Source organism: Vollenhovia emeryi, unplaced genomic scaffold (assembly GCF_000949405.1).
Source record: "Vollenhovia emeryi isolate VEMERY1.0 unplaced genomic scaffold, V.emery_V1.0 DF939213.1, whole genome shotgun sequence".
NCBI classification, from domain to species: Eukaryota; Metazoa; Arthropoda; class Insecta; order Hymenoptera; family Formicidae; genus Vollenhovia; species Vollenhovia emeryi.
Window position 1 is genome coordinate 531,814 of NW_011967153.1, and position 9,088 is coordinate 540,901.

Genomic DNA, 9,088 nt, shown 5'->3' on the forward strand with positions numbered 1-9,088 from the left:
TCGAGAACATCTCACTGAGCGAACGCACCCTTCCAACCGAATCACGCTTGCTGTTAATTACTGCATTTATAGCGTATACGTAATTTATATTATAGCACGTGTCCGATAAATCTTCAGGTGTTTGGCGTCACCTTGTATTATGCTAAAGCCATGCGTGTGTGGCGCGCAAAAAAATAAGTGGCCGTCCGATTCTAATAACGAAACGCAATGCGGCAATTAACAGACGGAGATAAGATAGGACTGTTGCGAAGCGAAAACTCGAATAAAAGTCTGAGCATATTACCGGTACAGCTTGCATAGTCCGAATGCATTTAGCCTCTAGCTGCTAGGAATCTTGCACTTGCATTTGCTAATACGATCCATTTAGTTAGACTGCCGAATAAAAGCAACGTTATTTGTGTGAAATAAAATAGATTCTGTTCCTCTTGAAGGAATTCTATTTCAAGTACAAACTGCACTTACAATTAGTATAAATGCATAATATACGCACATACCGTTTGACCCACACTTGACTTTATACACGTAAACTGAAACTTTTAATTAGGAAATATATTTTAATAGAAAAATATCAATAAAAAAATTAACACAAAAACGTAACCAATTTTGTTTCGAAACGTCAGTTAAACGCACGAGCTCTCATTTAAAATATAAATAGCAATAAATTTAAAAACAACTTTTTACACTCTTTAGCAATACATAAATGGGCTTTTGGCATACGTAGTTAGTGCGTGAAATTAATCCAGCTTTTAGTCTACGTCCAATTGTGGCCATCAATCGGCGATCAATACCAATTGTAAGTGAACTGACGCAAGAGATTCTATCGCGGCGCGTAATCTCTCGCGATCTAGTTCAACATCCTGGGAAAATAGAGAAACGCAATTTCACGTCCAAGGGAGAAAATTATGACCGCGTTATTGTTATTTCTCCCGGTAGCAAGGACCGAGATCAAGGCGCATAAATCAGTCACCGCGACATCGTGGAGCAAGACACATGTCGCGCACTAATGCGAGATAGCTTAGCCAAGTAAACACCGCGAAATTCTAAGAAGAGCATAGTCACGTCACTGTAATGTCTTCTCCTATTATCTCTGCAAATTATTTCTATCGTTGCGACACCATGCCGGTGCACGATGAAAAGACTGATTCGAAACATCAATAGCAGCTTCGGGTCTCAAAAGGCATTTAGTGCCATTGTTGGAGAAATCGAATATCATTTATATAATAGGAATAATCATCATGAAACACTATACATGCTAAAGTTAGTCAACATAGTCCCAACATCGAATATTAGATTGTTTATGTTAAACTAACTTTGAAAATATATTCATTCAACGATAGCGTACAATTAAAACGATCGGGTCCACGATTAGTTTCTGGGCAACACGAGTCCCAGTTATCCCCGCGGCTGTAAGCAGCGCGGCCGAAAGTTCCGGCTTATAATCATTCGCAGTTAAAAAAAAAAGGATTCGTATATCTTTCGATCTTCGCGGTCCTCCTAATTTATAGACGGACCAGTTCTCGGATCCATAAATCGAACGGCGGGCTCGTACGTGTGGGACGGGCGAGAAGGGCGAAAGAAAAGAGGAGGGGACAAGCGAAACGACGTTTTTACGACGAGCTCGCCTGCGTAAACGAGCGAATCGAACTTCTTCCCCGACTCCGCTTTAATCTGTCATCCTCGTCGTCATGCGATGAGACGAGCTCGCCGTCAGCATCAACCGGTCGACGTGCGGGGCTCCGTCGGGCCAATTTATGATAATGAATCCGGAGATTTATCGCCGGCTTCTCGCTACGACGAGATATTAAGCGAGCCAGCGCAAAATTAGAATTGGCGCAAGCGAGTCACGTCGCCGCTCTTCTCCCTCGTTTCTGCGGCGTTGTCGCCTTCGCGACGACATCTTCGTTACATTCGCCGAATATTCATCAGAAGATCGCGGGCCACGATTAGCCTGAATCAGTTTTGCGATACGCGCCAAATGTTGGCGAAATACGTTACGAAATTCGCGCATGCCGGAAAGGAAAAACTACAGATTTAATATGTAAAATTGAGACGATTACAATTTTTCGCGGACGTCTCGGTTTGACGAAGTTGGTGCAAGATAGATCCTGTGCTAGATAAAAGTGGAAAATGAAAAGGGCTGTTAAAATGTTTTTCTGTTTCTTAAAGTCACGTGTTAAATGTTTATCTCACGATCGTGTCACGAAAGATGATGATATGTAGTTTTTTAAAACGACTTACACTGACCAATGTTTTTATTTAAAAAACGACGTTTCGGTCCCAGATTTGAACCCTTTTCAAGTACGAGTATTCTGTTCACACAATTGTTAATGATCTCATATCGTTCGTTTGGCCAATATCGTTATGTTGGTAAAATATTAGTAAAAAAATGATTGCACTTTTTGGTTGAACCGTCGTTTTTTAAATAGAAACATTGGCCAGTGCAGATCGTTTTAAAAAAACTACATATCATTGGTTTTAAACTACTGGCGATATTAAATCTATTTGTGACTTGAAAGATGAGTTGAACTTGTTACACGCACACATAAATGATGAGTGTATAAACTTACTAATATCAATATAGTTATATTTTAATATATTAATTTATACTTAACTATAAAAATTTTAACAAGAATGGAAACTTATTGTCGCCAGTGAATAATTAACCAATGTAAGAAACTGATAATCGACACAACTGGCAAATTCTAATTAGAGAAATTTATTGCGAAAAATATTACCTCAGCCAGTTGTGTCGATTATCAATTTCATAAATTGGTAAAAATTTTAATTAAGAGACTCGATTACTCGCTTACACTTTTCCGTAGATTCCAAGTTGATAATCATGAGCTCAGGAAATAGCAGTTTACTACCCTTTATTCTTCAATCCACAGTTGCGCATCGCGATCATTTGGGCAGTTGATATTTCTTATGTTCTCGTGTACATACGATAACTGAAACTCCTAATTGACCGACCGAAATGGCCGCATTGGAACGAGCTGGACGAGTCGTTGGACGTAAATGAAGAAGCGGTAAGAAGCAGAGAGGCGCACGTATATACGCGCGCGCCGCATGCGAGTCGCGGCCGAAATTTTCTTGCGCTACGAGGAAGGAGCAGCGCGACGGCAATGCATTAACCGAACCGTCGTGCCGTGAGTTCGGCTCTACGCTAATGAAACGTAGCAGAAATATCTCGGTCGTTTAATTAGAAGCAATAAACGGAAGGAGTTCAATTGCCTGGTGTATCCGTACAAGCTCACCATTCCCGAGTCGTTTCACCCGTCTAGAGCGAATACTACCTCGGCTTTTCCGTCGACCTTCCTCACGATTCACCCTCGCCACCTTCCGCAAGGTGCCTCACACCATTACCATCGTAAGACCACCTCAGTATTTCTCCTTTCCTGCCTATACGCATCTCGCTCTCTCCCGCTCTCTGCTCTCTTCCTTCTCTTTCTTCCCCGACCTTTGAGCGTTCACACGCAGACTTCTCTATAATTCCGATACCAGTTCCAATATTTAATGCCCGGTTTCTTCCTTTACCGCGGGAACACCTCGGCGAGGGTGGCTGGTCCCCGCAGGAGACGGGGAGGGGGGGGGGGAGGGATCGGCCGGCAAAGAGCGCAGAATGAGCCCTAGGCTTCGGCGACGTTCGATAAGTACGCGCTACCGCGATTAAGCTTTCATGAGTGTCGGCAGAGATCGTGGAGAGTGCCGTTCATTTGATATGCACAGACAACTGTGTGACGAGACTCCGTTACGGGACCCCAAAGACCCGCCACCGGCTTCGCTCACTGGGAAGGGAATACGCGCTCTTGCTATGCGTTAGACGACCACAGAACCCGAATACCTTGTCGACACGCCTCGCAGACTCGGGCTCTATCGGAGATAAATTATCGCTCGTGGGAATATTATTTCGTCAAGCAACGTATCCGTGCGCCGCTGATTGCATTTTACGGACAAGCGGGCGCACGCGCTGGCCTCGTTACCGGCAAAATTGAAAGTCGACACTCTTTCCGTCAAGATCTACCTATCGCTTTAACGAAGAACGGCTGATGTATCTTGATCGTACGACATTCCGCGTTAATATCAGCTTGTAAGGGATCGTCTACATTAGATTAGGACAATAGATGAAGTAAGCCTGGGGTAAGAAGTAAGAGTAGAAGTAAAGAAATGAATCATTTCCATTTCTTCCTCCTACTTCAGCTCTGGCGCTTACTCTCGGCGAATTAGAGCACAGTTCGACAAGTGCTACAAATATTTTTGAAAATTATGCCTGTACTTTAGCTTTTACACTGAAAGGTAAAGGTTAGATTTTCTTACTTCTTACTGCTTACTTCCAATGTAGACGGTCCTTAAGACTAATGAAAAGCATCAGAATCTTGCAGTCATTATCAATTTTTCACGTTGGCTAAGACTTCAACAAACCACAGAAACGAAAGATTGATTGGTATGGCTTTTAGGGAAACTTAAAAGAGCCCGGTGAAAGTATCGGGTTGAGAGGTGTTGGAATAAAAAAAAACTTTACGTATCAATTTGAAATTAGATGCGACACGTGTTGCGACAAGCAGAAACAGTTGGACGATGTTGGTATCGAAAAGCGAGGGAGGCCGTGACGAACGCAGTGCATAATCAAATAACGAAGCAACGGTTTTATGGCCTGGTCGGAGGCGTATGTGTCGCGATACGGCGCTTGAAACACAGGCAAAGTACGAAAATGCGAGTTTAATAAAAGAACGAACGTCACGGTTGCACGCAACGGGTTAATGACTGAATTAACACACCCACGGATGAAATAAAAAAGCTTGACGGTACAGTCGCGTCGTTCTTCGACGTGATAAGCGACAGATCAAAAAGACGGAAAATAACGTATGGACAGTGTTGTGCATAGATGATTTTAAAATTAGCTAGATAAAGATAAGATAAAAATACATAAATTTATCTTAGATAAGATCAAGATGATTTCGTATTGAGTATATCTAGATAAAAGATAAAATCATATGATGATTCATTTAGATAATTTGCAGATAATATTTTTAAGACTTCATGTAAACAGAGTAGAAAAGGTTATAAACAAATTATAGAAAAATTTAAATTATAAAAGGGGATATAGAATATATTCAGGTTAAGTTATATGACACACACATAAAGGCATGGTCTACAACGCCATCCATATTTAAATAGTGTAACTGTTAAGTATTTTTATGTGGCTAACCTTATGTGGCCTTAAACCAAATTATCTGTACGTTATCTTAGATAATTTAATAAAAATAACACTTTCTTTCATCTAAGATACAGATATAGATAATATTTATTTTTATTATCTATATAAAGATAAGATAACGCTAAAATTTTATCTAGATAATCATATATATAATTTTATTTAGATAACAGCAAACACTGCGTATGGATAACTTTAATCTTAGACAAATGGCAAGTTTTAATTTTATAACGAATTCGATTGCTTGCACTAGTGCGCACTGAGTGCACACAAAGGCCTGTTTACAGTCAATTCTTATACAATTTACCTACGGACTATTTAAGTACGGATGCTTTACAGATTATTTCACTGGCGAAGAAATGTTTCAAGAGATATCGAAGACGAGCCTTTAATATAAGAATTGATTGTAAACAAGCCTTAGTGTGCACTCAGCGCGCACTAGTGCATGCAACCGAGTTCCCTATTAAATATGAATGACGCGGAATTCGAATCTGAGAAAAAGTCCGATTCACTTGATTCTCGTAGAATTAAGTAAGATTAGACTCGCACAATTTCGACCGTCGTTATCTAATGTGATGTAGAAGATTGAATTCTTGCAAAAATAGCGAACGCCGCTTACCGTTGCCAGTAATATACACGTGTATGCATCTGCAGCGCAAAATAAAAGCTTCCCTACATTTTTCTAGGATTAATAACAGGTAGATACCGTATACACTCTTCTTTCTCACGCGCGCACACGCGAGAGCAGACCGTTTGTCGGACGCATTCTCCCGTCGTTTTTGCACGCGTCGGTTTTTAGTCCGCGCCGCGAAGATGGCAGAATGGCATAACGGCGATAGTCTGGCCGGTACATTAGCAGCAGGTTTAATTACAAGGCCGAAGTGGTGGCAGCAATAGTGGCGGCAGCTTGGAACTGAGTGCTCGCGAATACTTGCCCCGGTGCTATATTGATTCCCGAGATTATCCAGTCGCGGGCGGGAGGGGAAGGAAGAACGGAAAAGATAGTCCTGCTCTCGAGTGTGTGCACTGACAACTGGGGGCCGAGAGAGGGTGCGAGGGCTCGTGCGCTTGGCTCACGAGACACGTTCATTGTCCTCCTCTCTTTCGCGGTCGCCCTTTCCTTCATGATCATCAACTACGTCACGTTCCGCCGTTGGATAGCGGTCTCGAGCCGGTGCCAAGCGACGAATCAAATGGCGAGCTAAATGGCGGAGAAAAATTAAGGAATTGCCATGATTATATTTCGCGTGTTTCGCCACGGTTTCGCCGCGTCATCTGAAAATTCTTCATTCGATAATTGGATTGCATCTTCATGAACGACGTACGTTGCTCAACATCGAACGAACGGTAATTAGCAATTGTTCTCTCTCTCTCTCTCTCTCTCTCTCTCTCTCTCTCTCTCTCTCTCTTTGAAGCATCATATTACCGGTCACACACGAACGCGTTACTCGAAGCATATGAAATTTCTGCACGCGAGCATATATTACATCCAGCGCACGCTCGAATCAGCAATCTTAAGCAGCAATAAATACCAGCACGTCGTACAAAAACTGTCTCGTACATACAATGGGTACCGGTACCGTCCCCCAGCGGCCGGTAGCGAGGCAGGTCGACGCACCGCGTATTTCGCCGCTCCTTCCACGCGTTACAGTCCGCGACCGGTTGTCCTCTTCGCGCTCTGCCGATCCTTTCGCGCGCCTTTCCCTTCGGTCGAAAAATAAATCGCGGCGGCGGCCGATGTAACGGGGAACTTACGAGCGTAGATTCGGAGCAGAAAGACAAGACGCATCCTATGAATAATGGATCGCCGGTGGCTCATTATACGGGTGAAGGGTCAAGGGCAGTTTTATATGTGAAAACATGGCCGGCGGGGCGGCCGAGTGGCCGGTAGGACCGTCGCTCGTCGTTCATTCCGCGCCGCAAAAGCTCCTCAAGTTCCGCGAAGGGAGAGACACTGGGGCATCTCCCTGTAGTACTCGGCCTGTCCTGTCAGGCTCGTAAATATCTACCGATACGCTCGATGCTAATCCGAATACAGATGTGCCTTCGTTTTATCTGTCGCCGATTAGTATATATGAGGGATGTTAAACAAAAGCCGCGTTCCTGTAGCGCCGGTTGGCTCATTTTTCACGTGGGATAAGTAATGCCTTTTTTTTTCTTGAAAATAAATCAGTTTCCGATACAACTTTGATAATTTCCCGTCTGATAATGAACGCGTCTGCTGATTAGAAAAGTTTACAAAATTGTTTATTAGCCTGGAATAAGATCCAGTTCATATCATAGATGTCCCGCGCGAAGTTTCTTAATGTTCCGATGAATACGTTAAAGGAAAGAGAGAGACAAAGAGTTTCCTTGGAACACAGAGTTAGGTAAAACAAATTCTAAAATCCCGCGGAAAATAATAGCAAAGCGTAGGGCCGATTAAGTGTTACAGTTCTTCTCGCTCTGTCTAAATTATTACCCTTATCACGAGGCGCTTCCCGATGTTATTTCATCCTCGGGTGCGCCACAAAGAGCGCTAAGTTCGACGCGCTGCTTCGACTTGAGGGTTGCTCCATCGACCTCGTCACACCGCGGAATCACCCGAGCTCAGGTTTCGTGGAAAGGTGGCGGGTGTTTCCTCTCGCGAGATGAGAAAAAGACGGGGAGGAACGATAGTGGAAGCGGCGTCATGAGCCGGTATAATTAAGGTAGAAGAGATCCGAGCGAGAAGCAAGGGTCTAAGAGTAGGTAGGTAGGTAGGAGAAAGAGAGAGACACAGAAAGAGAGGGGGGAGGGGGAGAGAGAGAGAGAGAAGTGCTCTAGATCACCGGACGTCTAGCAGCGGAGCTGTGAGCGCAGATAAGGACCGCCACGGCGACGGCCAAGATGGACGGCCGACCGGTCTCAGCACTAGCCGGGCTCTCTCCGCTCCGCTACCACGTCGCTACCAAGCGAGCATCTCCTCCGCCTGCCGCCCCCTGGTCCCCAGAAGCTTCCTGGGGATCCTTATTTATACGCCGTCGGCCCAGACTAACGCCCATTGTCCCATTTCACCCCCGAGGTAATCTGCCGGACGCAAATCTAAGGCCCTGATCCTGCGGGCTACCACGAAAATCTATGACGCCTTTAATTTACACGCACGCCACACCCCCGTCCTCTTGCCGCCACCGCTTTCTGCCTCGAGCCGCGACAAGTGGGGCCCCCGGCCGGTCCCTTATGTGCGGTGCCGAAGACTAACGAAGACACTGTGTCGAGCGACGAGCCCCCGTCCTTGACCGACCCGGCCATAGTAGCCGTTAAGCTCCGTTTCAGTGAGAGAGGACGGCTACTTGAATGTGCCGTTTTAAAAATTGATGACGACAGTACGATGCGCGTAATTTTTCCGAATAAAATAGATATACGCGCAATCCAAACATATTTTCTACCAAAAAAGTCCATGATCCTTAATGAATTATTGGTAGTACAAAGATAAAAAAGCTAATAATTATGAAAAATGCAAAGAATATATGTAGCAAATTATAGCAGAGAGGAAGAGAGATTTTGGAGCAACGCAAATTATATTAAAGCTATTAATTAACATGTCACACTTGTCACGTTTGTCCGCTCGAGAGGTATTTTACAACAACCCTTCGTGTCCTTACATCGACCGCAAATATTAAACTTTCCTAAGCACACGGCCAGACATGACGATGCGATCCATAGAGACGAGCGTGATGGAAGATGGGGTTGCGAGTATGCGTGTGGGGGATTGGGCGATGTTCCTTCCAAAATCGAGGTAGCGCGCCGGGGCGGTGGTCTGGGTCAAATATTAACGTCGGGCCCGATAATTGCGAAGTAGATTGTAGGAAGGGCGGGCTCCGCAGCCGCGCGATCGGGCGAACCCGGAGTCCTCGT